General features: G+C 47.9%; 1 pseudogene; it reads right to left on the reverse strand.

The window, feature by feature from the left end:
* Positions 1 to 394: 394 nt before the first annotated feature.
* Positions 395 to 16,155, reverse strand: LOC102428431 (annotated as a pseudogene).
* Positions 16,156 to 20,711: the final 4,556 nt, after the last annotated feature.

The following is a 20,711-nucleotide window of genomic DNA, read 5'->3' on the forward strand; positions in this document are numbered from 1 at the left end:
TTATTTTTCTAAGCATTTATTCCTTTTAATCTAATTTTTCAAATATTTGCAATAAAGATGCTCCTGATGTCCTCCTATTGCCTGCTGTCATTGTTTTCTTTTTTACTCCTAGTATTGCTTATTGTGCCCACCCTCATTTTTTCTTAATCATTCATCCAGAAGTTTGCTTTTATTTTTTAAAATATATTTTATTGATTTTTCACAGAGAGGAAGGGAGAGGGATAGAGAGTTGGAAACATCGATGAGAGAGAAACATCGATTAGCTGCCTCCTGCACACCTCCCACTGGGGATGTGCCTCTACCAAGGTACATGCCCTTAGCCGGAATCAAACCTGGGACGTTCAGTCTGCAGGCTGACGCTCTATCCACTGAGCCAAACCGGTCAGGGCCAGAAGTTTACTTTTTAAGGAATCATCTCTAGACTTTGTTGGTTCTAGTACTAATTTAATGAGCCAAATTTCAATGCAAAGGAAGGTTGGGCTTCCTACAGACTCTTTTCACCTGTTGACACCAAAGGGAGGGGCTGTGGCCAGGAGCCTGGAGCTGCCTCATGACAGAGTGGGGGGGGGGGGGGTGGTGGAGGGGAAAGAGGCTTTCCAGGTGAGCTCTTCCAGGGTTGTGGTCGCATCCTCTCCTTTTCCCTGAGGGCAACGGGGTCTCCTAGTGATGGGATGAGACTTGGAATCAGGCAGCAGTGTGGTGAGCTGGGCTGGTTGCATTACTTCTTTATTTCCGCATAAACTGGTTCTGTGCCTGTTGGGGATGGGGAGGCTGACGTTGGTTTCTTTGATTCTTGGCCACTGAAGCCCAGCAAAGAATATGTAACTTCATGGATCTGAAAGGCATGAGAAGTGGTCAATTAAGTCAGTGTCACAGGTCGGGCCCTCACCTTGCCTCCTGTCATTTGGCACCACCTGCTCTCACCACTTGAAACTTCTAGTTTTGGAGGATTTTTATTTTCCATTTTCTATGCTTGCTGACATCATTTGAATGATCATTAGAAGACAGATTATGTTATTCATACAATGGAAGAGGGGGATACAGCAATGAGAATGAACAACTACAAATATATACAACAATATGGATAAGTCTCATGAAAACCATTTTGAATGAAAGAAACAGGACACAAATAAGGATATACTGTGCTTTTTAATGTAAGAGCATAAACAGGCAAAAATAATCTAGTGCATTGGAAGTCAGGATATGGTTACTCTTTGGAGGAAAGTGACTGGAGGGTTTCATTTTGCAGGGAGATGACATGTTTTGTTTCTTCATTTCAGTGTTACTTACCTTACAAGGGTATGCTCAACTCATGGTAATTTATACATTGTTAACATATACATATGCTTTAAGCACTTTTCAACACATATGTGTGCTCTGTTGAAAGACTAAATGAGCCCTAACCAGTTTGGCTCAGTGGATAGAGCGTCGGCCTGTGGACTGAAGGGTCCCAGGTTCGATTCCGGTCAAGGGCATGTACCTGGGTTGCGGGCACATCCCCAGTAGGGGGTATGCAGGAGGCAGGTGATCGATGTTTCTCTCTCATCGATGTTTCTAACTCTCTATCCTTCTCTCTTTCTCTCTGTAAAAAAAATCAATAAAGTATATTAAAAAAAAAAGGCTAAATGAGAGAAGCTCAGTAACGTTATTATAAAGTGAAGGAACTAAGACCTCAGACCCACTGGAATGGACATTATCCTTTGACAGGAAGAACAGGATCAGATTGAAAGTAGAGGAGGGAGAATAACCCAGTGCCTTCCTGATGTTGGGCACCGTGCTGGTGCTTTGCATGTGTTATCTCATTTCATTTTTTCAGCTTCTCTCTAAAGTAGGCAGCATTTCGTGTTTACATATGACAGGGTGAGGATCAGAGAGATTAAGTTACGTGCCCAAGGTCACAGAGGAACTAAGAGTCACAGCCAGGATTCAAACTCAGGATGGAGCTAACTCCAGAGCCCATTCTTGCATGAGGTAGGCTCATGGGAGTAGTTAACCAATACACCTTGGTTTGTTGCTGCATTGAGGAACCTTGATTCAAACGTGATCGCACTTGTGTCCTCCAGAGTACCCCATTCTCTACAGAGGTATATGCATGAGAAAATGAGCCAGTGAAACTGGCTGTGCTTACCTTGTTAGGTGAGTTGTCAGAGTGGTCCTGACCTGGGAGTTGAAAGAAGAGTTAGCAATCCATGAAAATGCAAAGCTGACAGCCTTGGTGTTCCTAAGCTGTTGTGATTTCTAGCTGAAGGAGGTGGCAGGCGGTGGGAGGAGGGTGGGATGTGGCCCATGTTTACTTAAGGAAATCGCTTCTTCTCAGAGTCTGTGGTCCAGACCCAGGGTGTTAGTACCAGCAGGAGGGGGTGGGGTTGAGGGGTGAGTGCGGCCGGATTAGTGACAGGGAGGCCTCAGTCCACTTCTGAATGTTTTTTCCAGCTCACAAGGTGTTGTTTTTGCCCAGTTGTGTTTCTCAGCAACAGGCACCAGTGGCAAGGAGGGGCATAGAGACCCACAGCACCCAGAGCACCACAAGACACAGACAGTCTCACCAAAGGAGAGTGCCCACATCCGTTATAGAGGAGGAGGGGAAGGGGTAAGGTGAGGAGTGGCTTTGGAAAACATGTCCATCTTACTCAGGCCTGCCAGGTCTGGCTGAGTGAGTCTCTCCCAGGGCTGGGTCTCAGAGGAATCTTTTGTGACTAGAAGGGTGTGAGGACCTACGGCAACCTAAGGTTGGGAAGTGGAGATCTCCTCTAACATTTCAGAAGGTACTGAGTCCTTGGGACCAGGTTTCCTGCTAGGGCAGGGCACGTGGTGGAACACACCAGCTCTCACTGGTGATGGCTTTACTTACTGTGGTTGGAGGCTGGAGGTTTGTGTTCTGTGAGATCGCGCTGGTCGCTTGCCCTAAACAAATATCAGAGACTGTGACTGCTATTCCCAAGCATAGGCTCTTTGCTCCCTGAAGTAGGAAGGACACTGTCAGCTCATTTAGACCAGAGTCAGTACTGCCTTTCCTCCTAGGGCTCCTCTTCAGTGTACCCACCGTCCCTTCTAGAGTGCACTCCTTTCCTGCTGCACTAACGTTCACACAGGCCCATCCCTTTAAAAAAAATCTTCATCTGGTATTTATTAACTTCAGAAAGCGGAAGGGAGGAGAGAGGAGAGGGAGAGGGGGAGGGGGAGGGAGAGGGAGAGAGAGAGAGAGAGAGAGAGAGAGAGAGAGAGAGAGAGAGATGCCCCATCAGGGAATAGAACCCTCAACTTAGGTTTGTGTCCTGACTGAGAATGTACACCTGGCCACGGCACAAACTGATAAAGGGTAGTCTTTATCAGTTGCTTCTGAGCCTATTTCTACCTGGACACCTTTTGGCTTTGTTGATTCTGTTTTCATTCTTCATTTATTACCCAAAAGGCCTTTAGTTTCAGCTTTAAAAAATATATAAATCTGTTGATTTTAGAGAGAGGAAAGGAGAAGGAGAGATAAAAGCATCAATGATGAGAGAATCATCCATCAGCTGCCTCCTGCAAACCCTGTTCTGGCAATTGAGCCCACAACCCTTGCATGTGCCCTGACTGGGAATTGAACTGTGACCTCCTGGTTCATGGGTCAATGTTCGACCACTGAGCCACACAGGCCAGGCTGGGTTCACGTATTTTTAAGGTTCTCTTCCTGTCCTATTCCTCTCTTCTCCTCTTCCTGTGGTTGACAGAGCACACAACTCGCTTTCTCCTGCTACTCTTTTCATTTACTGATTTGTCTTCCTTCTTGGACCTTGGTTTCCCTGACTATAGGACCAAGGAACATAGTCAGATCTGCCCCCTCTAAACCACAGGGGGATGGGAATAACCATGTCCCAAAGAGAGTGGGGTACAGGAAGCTTGAAGACCAGGGAAGAAGAGGCCTCAGGAATCAGTGCTGAGAAGCAGGGGTTTAGGAAGGAGGAGGAGCAGATCCAGGCCCAGAGACAGAGGGGAAGCCTCCTTCCCTCTCCCAGGATGGTCATCAGCCATGGAGGAAGCGGGACAAGAGGGAAGGCCATCATACCCTCCAGTCTTTCTGAAATACAGGAAGTACACCAGGGCTGCTATCAGAGCTACGCCAGCCAGGACGCCAATCACGATGCCGGCAATAGCCCCATCTGAGATGCCGGGACTTGGTAGTGTTGGATCATCTGTCATGGATAGAAAAGAGGAGAATGAGTGGAGGTGACGTTATTTTACAGTGGGGGTGCCCTGGGAAACAACTCCCAGCATGAAGTGGTCTCTACTTGTTCCTCGAAGGAAGAAATTTCCCCTGGGAGGGTTGCTATGAGGTAAATAGCTCACTATATCCTCGTAATTTTTTTCTCTCATTGTATTTCTATGTTGGTGCCCAGACTCGACACAATTCCAACCTGGACTTTTTGCACTGAGATATGGTTGGAGCTCTGGAAATGTGAGAAAGCTGATGGCCATTTTTGTAAGTCATAACTTCCCACCTTTCATGGTTGCGTTTTTTCTGTACCAGGTGTGGCCGCCATGAATATGTGTCAGTCAGGTCTCCTTGGTGGGGACTTAACTGATGGAAGGTGGTGAATGCACCACCTACTTTGCACAGACGTCCCCCAGGCTCCGAGCAGGGATCTGAAATAAGCCCAATGCTGTGAGCAATGGTTTTCATCTTGTGGGTAACTTTAGCTCAAGGACTCCCCATCAGCCTTGCAGATACTCTCTTAGAAGGCACTGTAGCCCTGGCGGGGTGTGGCTCAGTGGCTGGAGCATCGTTCCCTGCACCAAAACGTCACTGGTTCGATTCCCAGACAGGGCACATGCCAGTGTTGCTGACTGGATCCCCAGTGGGGGGTGTGCAGGAGGCAGCTGATCAATAATTCTCTCTCTCTCCCTCTCCCTTCCTCTCTCACACACAGACACACCCCCACACAACATTAAAAAAACATGGCACTGGGGGTGTTTCCAACATGCTTTAAAATGAGAGCTACTGGGGATCTAAAGGTATTGTCCACCCTGCTTGCCTTCACTACTTCCAGGGTTGAATTAAAAAAAAACAATTAAAACAGGTCTCTTCCTGAGGCCTAACTCCCTAAATAAACATAAAGGTGTCTTGTGCAGGAGAATTTTTTCCTATTCAAGTTAGAGCAAAAAGTTCTGCCAGCTCCTGTACCGTGAAAAAAGAGTTTTCATTTAAGGATTGTGGTGGCAAACCTAGAAGGCACACTGACCATAGGTTGTGGAAATGTGGCTGTTAGACAGTCTGTGAACCCCCAGCTCCCTTTTCTAACCTGAAACAGACATATGCTCTCCAACCACCCTGAGAGGGGGGTAAGTGTAATTCCTTGAGAAGTAAATGATTCCATCCCAAGTAGTCACCACTAACACCTTTGTTTTGTTCCACAGCATTCCATCCCGGAAAGCAGGGATGCTCGAGGGAACATAGCAGAGAGATGGTGCACTGGGAAGTGATAGGTTCTCATCTCATAGGCCCACGGCCCATGGAGAAAGATCACATTTTAGGAAGCCGTTTGGAGCTTCCAAAAGCCCTGGTAGCAGAGTTAAAGGGCAGTCTCCTAGTTTCCTCTGGTAAAAATAATGGGTTGGTCATTACAGATATTCATCCTTGATGATCTTTATGGGCAATTGGGAGTGTTCTTTAGATCAGAGGGATGTTTAGCTCCCATAGTCATGGTGTCCGAAGAGTTTGTGTTCCTTTGACTTTTGCATGAGATTCACAGTGATTCTGGGAAGAAAACACTCACTACCCTAGGACTATTTTTTGCCTACAGATGTTGTCTAGAGTTACTTGAGACCTTTAAACCAGTATGTCGAAACGTAGTATTTCAAAGACCACCTACAACAGAATTCTTTGGGATATTTTCTAAAAATGCAACATTATAAAGGCCGTTTATGACAAACCCACACCTAACATGATTCTCAATAGTGAAAGACTAAAAGTTTTTTCCTAAGATCAGGCAGAGACAAAGATCTGCCTTCGTTTGCCATTTCTACTCAAAACAGTATTGGAAGTCCTAGCCAGCAATTAGACAAGAATGAGAAATAAAAGGCATCCAAATTGGAAAAGGAGATGTAAAATTATGTCTGTTTGTATATGATATGACCTTCTATGTAGAAAACCCTGAAGTCCCACAAAAATTGTTAGAACTAATAAACAAGTTCAGCAAAGCTGCAGGATACTAAATCAACAGGTAAAAATAAGTTGTGCTTCTATGTATGAACAATGAACAATTCAGAAAGGAAATTAAGAAAATGCCATTTACAATAGCATCAAAAAGAATAAAATTCTTAGGAATTAACTTAACCAGGGAAGTGAAAGACTTATATACTGAACAACCACACAAAAAAAATTGCTGGAAAAATATGGGAAGACACTCTGTGTTCATGGATTGGAAGACTTCATATTGTTAAGATGACAATACTGCCCAAAGTGATCTATAGAGTCAATGCAATCCCTATCAATATCCCAATGACATTTTTGGAACAAAAATAGAAAAATCCATCCTGAAATTCATATGGAATTTCAAGAGACCCCCAATAACCAAAACAAACTGGAAAAAGAACAAAATTGGAGGATTCATACTTCCTTATTTCAAAATTTACTGCAAGGCTACAGTAACAAAACAGTGTGACATATAGAAATGGATTAGAAAGCCCAGAAATAAACCCACACATATATGGTCAAATGATTTTGACAGGAGTACCAACACCTTCCCTGGCAGGTGTAGCTCAGTTGTTTGGAGCATCGTCAAGTACACTCAGGAAACAACCCAGGTTGTTGGTTTGATCCTTAGGCAAGGCATATGCGGGAGGCAGCCAGTTGATGTTTCACTCTTACATCAACAGTCTCTCTCTCACTTTCATTCTCTAGAATCAATTTTAAAAAAGTGCCAAGACCATACAAGAAGGAAAGCACAGTCTTTTCAAGAAATGGTACTCGGAAAATGGTATCTCCATCAAAAAAATGAATTGGAACTACTTAACATCATATACAAAAAGTTAACTCACAATGGACCAAAAAACTAAGTGTGAGAGCTAAACTTAAAAAAACTCTTAAAAGAGAACATAGGATGAAATCTTTATGATATCGGATTTGGCAATGAATTTCTGGTTAGGAAACTAAAAGCACAAGCAACAAAGAATCCTACATAATAAAAGGCTAATATGCAAATTGTCCCCAAGGGTGAGAGTTCGACCGACCAGGAGTTAGACGTGTGCTAACCACCAGGGAGGCCCTGGCTGGCAGCCAGCAGCTGCTAGGCACTCTCCCCGTGCATGAAATTTCATGCACTAGGCCTCTAGTAAATAGATAAATTGGACTTTATCAAAATTTTAAAAATTGTGTTTATGAAAGGACAGTGTTAACAAAGAAAAAAGACAACACACAGAATGGATGAAACTATTTGAAAATCATATATTTGATAAGGGATTAATATCCAGAATATATAAGTAACTATTAACAACAACAACAAAACAATGGATTAAAAAATGGCCAGAGTAACTGAATAGAAATGTCTTCCAAGAAGATATAGAAATGGACAAAAAGCACATGAAAACATGCTCAGCATCACTAATCATTAGAGAATGCAAATCAAAACCACCATGAGATAACACCTCACACCGATTAACATGGCTATTACAAAAAACCAAAAACCACCCAGAAAACAATGAGTTGGCAAGGATGGGGAAAACTGGAATGTCTGTGCATTGCCAGCAGAAATATTTAATGGTGCAGCCACTATGGAAAATGGCACAGCAGTTCATCAAGAAATAGAACAAAAATTACTATTTGATCCAGTAATTCTACTTCTGGGTAAATACTCAAAAGAATTGAAACCAGGGATTTGAAAAGATATTTGTACACCCTTGTTCATAGAAGCATTATTCACAACAGATAAAAGATAGAAACAACCCAGAATTCATGGACAGATGAATGATAAATTAAATGGGATGGATACATGCAACGGAATATTATTTAGCCTTAACAAGGAATGAAATTGTGATATATGCTACAACATGGATGAAACTTGAAGACATTATGCTATGTGAAAAAAGCCAGACACAAAAGGATAAATATCATATGATTCCCCTTATATGAAGTATCTAGAATAGTCATATTCATAGAAACAGAAATAGAATGGTGGTTTCCAGGGGTTAGGGTGGGGACTGGGGAGCTATTGTTTCATGGGTTTTAGTGTGGTAAGATGAAAAAGTTCCCAATGGATAGTGGTAATGATTGCATAACAATGTGAATGCACTTAATGCCACCTAGCTGTACACTTAAAAGTTAAAATGGTAAATTTTGTGTATAGTTTTTTTACATAAAAAATGAGCACAAAAAAACAACCTTGTGCAAGGTCACAGCGAATGCCAGACCCAGGGTCGGAAACTGAGCTCTTAACCACTTTGCCATTCTGTTTACTGTAAAGTCTCCTGATTGACATTCTGCCCCTGTGACTTCTGTCCATTTATCACACCATTGGTAGAGCAATCCTCCCAGGGAGACGTAGGATGGGGCAAGGGGTCACTTACATTGTACGTCCAGCTCGAGAGGGTCACTTTTGCTGGAACTGATGGGGTTGAAGATCTCACACTGATAACCCCCAGTGTCCTCCCTCCTGACGGGGTCTATGGTGAGGATGCTGTTGCCCTGGGACAGCTTCATCCTGTCCTTGTGAGGTAGAATCTGGTTCTTGAAGAGCCACCGGAAGGAGATCCCCATGTCATTTGTGAGGCAGGTCAGGACCACGGCGTCCTTATGCTCTGTGACTGTGGCATTGCTGGCTCGGATGGAGGGCTTCCCCACAGGCTCTGTGGAGAAACAGAGGAGGTGACTGACTGAGAGTGGGCTCCTTCCTCAGAGATGTCAGCCAATCACAGTCCACAGTGATCTCTGTAAAGGTCACCAGAGGAGGACTCTGACCTCTGCAGGGTGAGGACCTTTGTTCAGGTGACAGTCTGTAAGGAGAGGGACATACCTCCTCTCTGCCCTCCAGATCACCTCAGGATGACCCCTGACCTGTCTCCCTGGACATCTGTAGTATCAGCCCAGGAACATCTTAAAAGACCGTGTGTCCAGTATCCTCATCATCAGGTGAAATTTTCCACCCATTGACTTTAAATATATATATATTTTTACTGATTTCAGAGGGGAAGGGATTGGAAAAAAGAGAGATAGAAACATCAATGATGAGAGAGAATCATTGATTGGCCACCTCCCTGTCATCCCCTACTTGGGATCAAGCTTTAGAATGTGTCCTCACCGGAATCGAACCATGACCCCCTGGTTCACAGGTCAATGGTCAGAGCTCAACCACTGAGCCATATCATCTGGGCTCCACCCATTAACTTTGTGTGACTCTTTCCCAGACCTTTCTGTGACTTTCTAAATACTCACACCCCCTCTCTAGTATGGTGGCTACACACAGAGATGGAAAGGCATTTCCTTTTTGTTAAACAATTTATTAGAGAATGAGAATGGCCCAGCCATGACTTTAGGATCTGGAGAAGTTTCAATCTAAAGGATTTCTCAGTCTGAATATGACTTTCACTTCCTGGCCTGTGGATTGAATAACAGGGAGAAGAAGTAGTCACAGTTTGAACAAAAGGCGGGTACTCTTAGCTTCCTCCGTAAATACAAACTCTGTGGCACTGCTCCTTCTGTCCCATGAAGGGACTTCGTGGATGAATCTACCTACTTGTCAGGTATGCACCACCGTCACTGCTCCCCTCAGCAATGTGACATACACTCGTGTCACACAGTGTTGTACAGCTGGTGACTTCAGAGCCAGGACACAGCTCAGAGGAGTCTCCCCTGTGGCTCACTCTCTCCCCATTTCCATGCAGCTTGGTCTGAGGGACGCCATGGTGTCGGTGGGTGACTCAAAATGGCCAGATTGAGGACAGGCCACCCATGCACCTTCATCACAGACCCCTGTCCCACCACAGAGGGCACAGAGCAGCCAGCCACCAGGTGAGCCTGGAGCAGAGCAGGGAGCAGGGGTCTGTCCTGCTCACCCCTCCTCAGAGGTGGTTTCCTCCTTTAGTTTGGGGAAAAAGAGGTGAGCTTGTTCCAAGCCTGGTATGTTCCTTGTAGCACATGGAGCAGGTAACAGGCAAGAGGTGACAGAAGGAAAGTGTTAGTGACAGAAGAAGCAACTCCCTCCCTCCACCAGGTGACTCTTTCTGGGGCTGAGAGAGCCCCCTTCTCACTTTCCAAGGCTGGACCCCAGCTCTGCCATGAGAGATCAGAAGAGCAAGGGAGGGGAGTCCACAGAGATGTAGTGGGAGGGCTCAGGGGAAGACTTTGTGATTTGCTTGTGTCCATGGCCACAGGATGGGAGACAATACCCTCTAGGCTCTGTTCTGAAAACCAGACAGCCCTGCACCCCACAGCCTGGTGCTAATAATCCAAGAGGCACTTACCTGAGACTATGAGAGTCTTGACTGTTGTCCTATAGGGATGAATGACAGAGTTATGGGTGAGGCAGGTATAGGATCCACTATCACCTGCAGTGATGTTGGGGATAAGGAGCTCCTGTGTGAGTTTCTGGGGCCTCCCATTGATAACCTAAGAATGCTGTTTATGAGGGTTAGAGACCGAGTGGCAGGAGAGGCTGAGGTTTGCCCCTGGAAGGTAAGGGTCCTCTGAGGGGGAAGTGGTGGTGGTGGGGGAGGGTCAGGGCCACCTGGAGTAAAGAGAACAAAGCCACACATGATGTAATCAGAGGGAAGGGGAAGCTCCTGGTCTGTGTAAGGGCCACACTCTCCCTCTCAGCTGGTTTTCAGCCCATTTTTTTTTTTAAATTTTAGATCCAATTCAATTCAAACTAACAATCAATTTGAATTACATATGTGTTATGCAAAATGGTTGCCCAAATTCTCTTTCTGGGGTCTAAAAAAGACTTCCTAACACTAGTGTGAAATGTGAAATTAAATGATTTTTCCTTATTGGGGGAAAAATATGAAATTTTCAAACTGTTCCTACTGAACAATTTGCACCATCTGTATGCAGCTTTTAGATAGATCCATTTCACAACCTGCAATAAATGAAACAGCTATTGGGATGCATGGAATATAAGAAATCTCTACCCAAATGCATGTCTCTGCTACTTGATTTTGCTACCAAAATAGAGAGAATGACCTGCCTGTTGACACTTCCTCAGTGATATTGCCTTCTGAGTAGATACCATCACTGCCAAGTGCTTCTGCTCCAAGAGCAGTTATAAAACGAGTTAGAACAACTGCCCTCCTCTGAAACAATGGTTGTTTATGTGCAAAACCCTCTGTGTCCCACACACGACTCTCCCTACTCCTCCAAACAAAAAGATGAAGGTGCTGGTGACCAACTTTAGCTACCCTGAAACTTCCACCTCCCAGTATATTTATACAAATTTATCTTTACTAATGAAAATATTATAGAGATCTCTCTTGTTCCTCATTGACCCCTTCTACCCCACATCAACCCCACCCCCAGCCTGGTTTTAAAAAGCCTGGCCCAGCCCAGCCGGCATGGCTCAGTGGTTGAGCATTGACTTATGAACCAGGAGGTCACGATTCAATTCCCAGTCAGGGCACATGCCTGGGCTGCAGGATCTTTCCCCAGTGTGGGATGTGTAGGAGGCAGCTGATCAACGATTCTGTTTCATCATTGATGTTTCTATCTCTCTCCTTCTTCCTTCCTCTCTGAAATCAATAAACATAAATATATATTAAAAAAGCCCCTGACCATAACCCCCTGTGTTTACTGAACCTGAGCCTGAGACATTAACTTGTTTGTCTCAGTCCCAAGAGCTGCCCAGATATGCCTGGTATAGGAATTTTTGGCCACCCTGGGTGTTTGGAGTTCATGTCTGCGTATGTGGACCTGAGAGGGATGGGTGTAGCCTGGCCTGTCATTGTAGATTCGGGTGGGCAGCCTGGCCCAGGCAGGGACAGAAGTTACTCACAGACAACATTCAGGGTGAATGGGTCACTGCGGCCGGCACTCACAGGGTTGTGGGTTTCACACTCATAGGGTCCCATGTCATTCCTTGTGACAGGGAGTAAAGTGAGAGTCCTGTTGTCCTTGGACAGCTGCAGCCTGGCACTGACTGGGAGACTCTGACTGCTGATCAACCAGAGGTAGGTGGTGTCCTGAGCCTGAGGTTCACACGTTAACACTACAGGGTCCTTGTCTCAACAGTTGGAATTGCTGCTTGTAATGTTGGGTTTGGGGAAATGCTCTGTGCAGGTAACAGAGAGAGCACTGCCCTGTGTGGTACCTTGGATTCCTCCAAAGGCTCTTTCATCAGAGTTGACAGCTCTTACCTCTCAGTCAACCTGAGTTTTTAAAAGAATAAGGCAGGTCTGTGCATCACAAGACAAACAAATGCATGAGGATCTGAGTGCTCAGAGGATGTAAGGCATGGGAGAAAAAGCACAGGTTTTCTCAGGTGTCAGGTAAGAATCAGGGTTGATCAAGAGAGACACAGGACGGGAGTCAGAGACCACCCGGCACCTGTCCTGGCTCCTCACTGACCAGCTGACTCCCTGGCTGACCTTGGGTCTCACCTGGAATGTGCAGGTGCTGAGTCCCCTCCAGCTACACAGACCTACATTGCCAGGTCGAGATGTGTTTCCACTGAAGCCTCACAGTCCGGGGTTAACCTAGAGATGAGTAATGATGGGCCTCCCCATAGTCCTTAAACCCCGAGAGGACAGGGCAGGGTGGCCTGGAATTGGGTGTCTGAGCAGAAACAATACACAGGAGACCAGAAGCAAGTCTGGCGGTGAGTTTAGTACCCAGGCTGCAGTGCCAAGAGGAATGGCCATCTGCTCAGGGGTTCACTGGTGACTGACACGAGACAGTGACCCCAGAAAGGGCAGAGCAGAGTCCAGGAATGATTTAGAAAAGAGTGAGGGACAGCGGGAGCTGGCTGGCGGTGGCAGCAGAGCCATGCTCTCTGCACTTGGTCTGTAATGTCCTTTCTGCCACTGCAGAGGGCAGGGATCCTTCCTCAACACGCAGACAGTAGCACGTACAGAAGGGGGGCTTGTGGAGGTGGGGGAGCATGAACTTGCTGAAGATATGCCCCTCATGGACCATTTGTGTTTGGCAGTGATGAGATAGATTTTGAGCTGAACTGTGAAAGTATATGTGAAAATCACTCATGCCCCGAAGATCTAATGCCATTTTTTGCAGGAATCTCTGTCTAGTGAGCACGAAGGTCATAGACCAAGTTCTGCAGTCCAACCAGGTCACACTGTGACCAAAGGGAGATGCCACAGTGGGTTTGGAATGAGGGACTCCCTGTGATAGAGAGAAGGTGAGTTCTGCTAAGAGAACAGAAGTAACTGGTGTGTGTGTGTGTGTGGGGGGGGGGGGGGCGAGTCCAGGTGTCTCTGCTGTGTACAGGGAGGGATGACACCAAGTTGGTAGAAAGGACATGAGCCATGTTAGTAAAGTTAGGGAGAAGGTCCCTCCCTGTTTCTATGGACAGTCAGGCAGGTGGGGAGGAGCCCCCACACGGCCTGTGGCATATGTTCTTCCTTTTCTTTCTAACTCAGGAAACAACTGGGTTTAGTCAAATGCATTCAAATGGGCAGCGTCTAAGAGAAAGGAGAGTGGCTGGTGGATCTCACAGTCTGAGAGGATCCCACCCTGTGGTCAAGGTGCCATCAACGAGGACACATGTGTGTGAAACAGGCAGTGAACCAGTCAGATGGTGCAGGGTCACCAGGCCCACCTTGGGAAGGTCTCGGGAGCCAGTGGGAGGAATGGGAGCCTCACACCAGGACGAGGATGTGAGTCACGAGTCAGGGGTGAAGTGAGCATAATAAGGCCCTTGGAGTGAAGGAGAGACCTTGGCATGACTGACGTTCGTTAGTCACAGTCTGTGTGATTCTGATTGAGTGACTGGATCTTCTTGTAACTCAGTTCTCCCTGAATGAAACAGGATAAATGGTAAATGGTCTCAGGTTTCCCATGTTGCCTGTGAATGAACCTTAAATCTTTCAGTTTCCTAACCTAAAGCTTGGAATAGAGGGGCTGCCTAACTGTTAACTTGACAGCCTCTGTTATTATTTGTGTCTGTGAGAGAGGATGCCGTGGGCAGATCCCTGGTGGACTAGGAGCTTCAAGGAACATCTTCTCTTTTCCTGCCTGGGGAGACCATGTTCCTCTTCCTTCCTATGTCCCCCAGGGCAGTTGGCTAAAGGCCTGGGGACCTTGTCCACATACTTCCCACGCATGGTCTCAGGTGAAGGATCAGGCTCCATCCTTCCCAGATGTGGCTCTTGAGGCTGAGCCCTGGCGGTGACCACCTCAGCAAACTTGTGACATGAGCACCTGGGAAATTGTTGCTTCCAGTCAGCCCTGCCCACAGATCAACCTCAATCACCCAGAGGCTCCTCATATTCTCTAGAGTCAGGGCCCTGGGACAGAGGTCTGGGGAGGGACCACCTGGGTTGAACTTGTCTGTAAGGATCCCAGGGATCCCCCAGGCCAGGCTGTATGAGTCCTGCAGGGTTGTTCTCTGGGTCTTGGTTGGGAGGGGCCCAGGGGCTTGGATGAGACTGGTCTCCCTCTGCTGAGTCACTCCCATCAGACTGGCCCTTCTCTCTGTGGAGAATGTCTGCAGGGCTGGAATCTGGGAAGGGAACTCTGATCTTAGGAAGTTTGTCTCCACTGTGTGTGTCCTGCACTAAATGCCAAAACCCAACCTGGGAGATGATGCAGAGGGGGATGGAGGCAGAGTCCAGGCCTGGCAGTCCTGTGTGTGAAGTAGAATATACCCCACCCGACCCCCAGAGGTCAGAGGGCAATCACTCACGGTAAACACGGATCTGTCCAGTTACTCTTTTGCTCCGAAAATCTTTGTCTACGGCTTGTAGGGTGTAGTATCCGGTGTCCTGCAGGGTGACTTTCTGGAACAGCAGGGATCCATTGGGGTATATTGTCTCTCGATGGCTGTATGCGGGCCCGAGACTAGTTGTTTGAGTGTCTATTACATATGATACAATTTGAAGGTCACCGCCCACTATTTCTCCTTTGTACCACATATAGCCCATTAGATTCCGAGGCAGATTGTGGACGCGGAGAAGCACATCCTTCCCTTCGGCAGCATTGGGCGGCACTGATTCAATAGTGAGCTGGGCAGTGGTGGGCAGGCTCCAGAAGGTTAAGAGTGAGGCTAGGAGGGAAGAGAGAAGTTGATCAAGATTTGGAGCGATGTATTGGGAAGGAGAGATGAGGCCTTGGGTCCTGAGCAGGTCCCGTCATCTCTCAGCCTTGGGGTGTGTGTGTGTGTGTGTGTGTGTATTTCCTGTGGTCAAGTTTAGCAGCATGGCCAGCAATACTTCAGCATCTCTGACCTTATTTCCTGTTTGAAAACTCTCAGGTGGCTGCCTGGCTCCTGGCTCTTGAGGTCAGAAATGCTCACAGGCACTGCTCAGACCCCTGTTGACACTAAAGACCCGTGTCTCCACTTTCTGACCTGTCCCTGTTCTGTTTTCCTCATGGCAGTTGTGGGTCCCTGACTTCACATCTAGATGTTTCCTTGTTTGTATCCTCTCCACAGAAAGTGAGCTCCATGGGGGAAGGGGTTTGTCTGATCTGTTGTACCCCCAGGGTCTGCAGCAGGCTGAAGTGCCTGTGAGTAAATGAATCCCTGGGTCCTGCACCCACTGGGGTGCATGTACTCATTTCTGTGGTTGGTGGTAAAGACAATGCTTAGTGCCCCTGTTCATTTTTTCTTGTGTCACCCTGACACAAATAGATATTATTATAATCAGTTTTCAGAAAGTATTTCAGTGATGAATAACTTGTAAAACTTACCATAATCGAGGTTTTCCTGCCCCTCACCACTTCCAGATCATGTGAGTGTCCTGCTGCTGAGCTCCCACCCCCATCCTACTCTGCTCCCCTGTCCTCTTCCCTCAGGTCCAAACAGAAGCCCTCTGTCCCCTCTCAGAGCACTGTGCTCTCCAGGAGACCCTGAGCCAGTCTCTGTTTCCCCTTTTCCTGTCCACCCCCAGGATTTATCCCCTTCTTACCAGCCAGCAGGAGCCCCTGCCGGGGGACGCACCCTCTGTGCGCAGGGGCTGAGAGGGACTCCATGGTGTCTGCTGTCTGTTCCGTCCCTCCCTCTGTGAGAAGAGCTTGAGGTCCAGAAGCCTCACAGGCACTGCTCTCCTTACTGGTGGGACCTGCTGAGCCTCCTCCAGGGACCAGATCACTTTCCTGGTCACATGGGCAGGGGGCGGGGTCTGTGCTCAGGTCCCTCCCTCGTCCTCCCCTCCTTTCCGCCTCCCCTCTCCCACCTTCCTGGTTACCTGCCATCTAAATGTCAGATCCTGGGAATTGATGAGACAGCTGTTTCCTTAGTGATTCTCCACCCCACCCCACCCCCACCCCATAGGCGCATTTCCTTTTGAGATAAGCTTGAGTCTTGGACATGGAGGTGGGGGTGGGGAAAATTCCCTAGAGCTCAAGTTGAGTGCCCAGTAGCGCCCCCTGAGGCCTCTCTTTTTCCTCCTGGACTTCTGTTTCTGAGCAGGAGCCCTGGGGTGACATGAAGAACTCTTGTCACAGGGATGTCAACCCCTTGTACATCGGATCACCTGTGGACAGTGGTAAAGACGGTGATGCCTACAGGACACTGTAGAAATACTGCTTATCAGCTTCCCAGCTAACGTGGATGCCCGCCAGGCTGTGAACTGGGGTTGTGGCAGCCCCACCCCTCTCCTGTGCTCAGGAGTGTCTGCAGATCCTGTTCAAAGGCAGATTCTGAGAGCCCTGGCTGGGGAGCTCAGTTGGTTAGAGCTTCCTCCTGATAAGCCAAGGTTGCCTGTTTGATGGCAGGTCAGGGCACCTGCAAGGATCTACCATTAAATGCTTAAATGAGTGGAACAACAAATCAATGTTTCTCTCACACTCCCTTCCTCTCTAAAACCAATCAATTAAAAAACATAAAATAAAAAAGCCAAAGACGAAGGCAGATTCTGACTCAGTAGGTGTGCAGTGGACCAGAGACTCTGCATCTAACAAGCTCTCAGGGAAGGTGGATCTTACGGGCTTGTGGAGCCCATTGTCTTTCTTTTTGTCATTTATCACATATTTATTGAGCTTATTCTGCTCTCCCAGGCAGTATAGCTGGGCATACAGCAGTCCACAAAACACAGAAGTGAAAATCCAATGCTTATTAATAAATCCATGAGCGTGTTTCACTTGCCATTTTTTGTAAACATCTAAATTTGTTTGTTTAAAAATTATGAGGGCATCGGAGCACAATTGCATAGCCAGGCTGATGGAGACCCCTTCACCTGAGAGGATGACCCCATCATGCCAGCATTGGCCTCTGCTGTGTCCTGGTCTTGGGTCTGTGAGCACCACTCAGATAGCCCCTCTGCTCCCCTAACCTGGGGACTTTTTTCCATTTGTAACACTCAACCCAGCTGGGCACTGGTGAAAGGGGGCAGCCATAGAATTTGGGGAACCAGCCAGTATTGTAAGAAATATTAATCACGCTCTGTTAACCATGATTGTTTTATTCTGATTAAGGAAGGCACATTCTACCCTGGCTGGAGCTGACCTGGAGCAGCGCTTCCTCCCCATTTGGAGCTGCCTATTACCATGGAACGATTAACAACTTTGCTGCAGAAACCAGAATCCCAGCCCTTTGGAGATCCCCCAGCCCACTGTGCACACCTGCAGGCCTTTGCACACCTCCAACCTCCTTACCTGTTAACTGCCCATCAGGTACTCCCTTTGGCTACTTCACATGTAACCCCAGCCCTTGCATATCACTAAGCTCTTTAAAGACCCTTAGCCTTTTGCATATCTGTAAACTGCTCTTTTGTCTACTTTTCAGTTGTTCTTTTGTTATATAAGCAACTGGCTTATGGAGGGCTGCAGAGCAGATTTCTGTGGCTGACCTGCTGCTCTCCCATGCTGCTGACAGCTTTGTAATAAACGCTCATATATGATTCCACCCTGTCTCTGCTTCATTGGCTCGAGTAGTGACAGGAAGCATGGACCCACTGTTTGTCCGGTGACACTGGGTCTTCCCTGTGTTCTCAAATGCTCTGCGAAGGTTGGATTTCCTCCCAGCAGGAAGGCCACAGAGAGGACTCTGGGGGTGAGAAGGGGGCAAGCTGGGTGATGACTGAAAGGGGACCTACCTTCTATCTCTTGATGCCAGCAGCCAGGTCCCTACTTCCTGGCCTGGGTGTCTCAGAAGGTCTTACAGTTCCCGGGTGTGAAGGGAGAGGTGTCCAGCATGTCCTGGGAATAAAGATGTTGGTGGAAGGTCATGTGGCTGTGGACTCCCTGGTCCTCAGGGGACAATTTCAGGGAGACCCTCTCTCATGTCTGTTGGCTGAGACTGTCCATGAGCAAATGGGAGGTGGGGAAAGTGAGTCTTTCTGGCAAGTGTGCTCCCCTGGGAGAAGGCAGGAAGGAGGGGGCAGGAAGGGAGATGGCAAATCTTTTGAAAGGAACAACTCTCACCAGTGTGCACAGGAGGAGAGTTCATATCCAAAGGGATCCTGTCTGGCCTCGTCCTGGGTTCACACAGAGGCCTTGGGCCTCCAGCTTCTAGACAGATGGGTGAGGAGCCCTGTGGTGAGCACTACCTCCTTGATGGCTGAGGCAGGAACCTGGGAGTGTTTGGTTGTCAGACCCGGAAGAGGCTGAGGTCTGAGCTGGGTTTGGTGTGATGCGGACACAGGCCACTGTGGGTGTGATGCCCTTGGGGTTGGCAAAGGTGGGGGCTGAGGTGTTGAGGAGGGTGAGAGGGCAGGGCTGGGAGGTGCTATAGCTGGGACTGGATGGAGATGACAAGCGGCTTCCAATCTTTTGAGGGGCCCAAAGTGGATTCTATATGGGAGGAGCAGAGTGCCCACAGGAAGTACAGGGCAGGATGCTGGGGACTGAGATCTCATGATTCCAAACACACTCCTTTCCTTGGAGGGCTCCACAGGAGAAGGACAGGAGTCTGGGAGGTTGGCAGGCCTGTCAGTGGGAGCTGGTGAGGGGCCTGTGGTGGTCAGTGGCCCCTGGTGGTGAGATGGTGAGATGCAGGCCCAGCAGGTGGAAGCAGCTGGGACTGGAGTCTCCAGAGGTGCCTGGCAGGGCTGTACTTTAGGGTGGTTGTGGGGGGTCTTGGCAGGTGGGTGTCCTTAGCGGAAAATGGTCCCCACTTGTGGCCCCTACTGCAGACTCAGGTCAGGCCTGAGGCCCTGGAGTTGAGTCCTCAACCAGCTGAGGATTGGGGCCTGGGCTGGTGTGGTCCCACAGCAGTTTGGGTCTCATCCTCCCTTACTGGGGTGAAGGCTTCTGCTCAGAGACCCCTCAGGGCACAAGGAAAGAACCGCCCCCATTTCTCATCTGGGGCTTCATCGCCAATGGCCTCTGAAGAAGAGCGGCTCCTGGTCAAACCTCGGGTTCCTGAGCGCTCAGTGTGGTCTCCCTGGCACTGAGGTCTGAGTGCTCCTCTGATGGTGGAGGCCCTACTGATCTGGGTGCCTGCTCCGAGGACAGGGAACGGCCTTTCTGTTCTCAGTAGAGTGAGCTTGAGGTCCCACACTCTGCTCCTGGGCGGAGCACACCAAACCCTCTGACTCTAGTAACCCTCCCAGCATTGGAGAATAGGGCTGGGTTGTAGGATTAGAGCCGTGCATTGGAAAGTGCCTCCAAGCCTAGGTGGCTGCCACATGCCTGGAATGGCAGGCACAGGACCTCACTTCTACTGTTGACCTTGACCTGGAGGAGCAGGTGGCGGGCTGGGTGCCTTGGTGCAGGGATTCGGCTAAGGGGAGTGGGAGATGCGGGATGAGCCCTGAGTGAGGTGGGCAGGATTCTGGTGACTGTGGGCTATAGGATGGTGCTTAGGACTGGGGCGGGAACTGGAAGGAGGGGAGTTATGGGAGGGGAAAAAAGAGGAATAAATGTAATCTGAACAATAAAGATTTAATTTAAAAAAAAAAGAGCTGCCTCTAGTGTTGTGTTTGATATTTAAAAGGAGAAAGGGTCGTTTCTTTCCAGTCATGACAGTTATAGATAACAAACTGCTTCAGGATGGTGGCAAGACATATTGATTTAAAGGCATTCCCTTTCTATGTGGTGAACATGAAGATAATCCACTGGAATGCTCTTTTAAGGACAAAGAAACAACTTTGTCTTACCATTAACTGTGATGCATATACTTCTAGTTCATTATTAATGTCCTTCTGGGCAGTTGTCCTCTTAAGGAAATGGTGAAAGCCACCTTCATGTTTTATCTGAGAATATTGATTTTGTGTAGACATTCCTATGATTTTAAGCTTTCAAAGTTTCAGATAGATCATCTTCTGTGAACAGTAAAGCAAGTTCTCTGCCCATTTCTGTTACTCATCCCTATACACTGAGAGTCACATGTTACCTTAGAGCTGGAAAGCAGCTGACCACCATAGAAAGGAGAAAGTGTCCAAATGATGGCACTCAGGATCTACTCAGGGTGGGTGAGGGAGGTTCTCTCAGGACCTGAGGGAGCAGGTGGAGTCCAGCTTCCCCATCAACTTCAGATCAGGATCCAGGAGGTGGGTGGGGGGTGAGCCCACTGCTGGGCTGTCTGTGGGGAACTCAGCCTCCCTCCCCCTCCCTGCAGTGCAGGACAGGACCCAGAGCTCCTTCATGTAGAGTGGGATCATAAGGAGCCCAGGTGAGAGAAGGCAGGTGGACG

The sequence above is a fragment of the Myotis lucifugus genome, unplaced genomic scaffold (assembly GCF_000147115.1).
Source record: "Myotis lucifugus unplaced genomic scaffold, Myoluc2.0 scaffold_493, whole genome shotgun sequence".
Lineage (NCBI taxonomy): Eukaryota > Metazoa > Chordata > Mammalia > Chiroptera > Vespertilionidae > Myotis > Myotis lucifugus.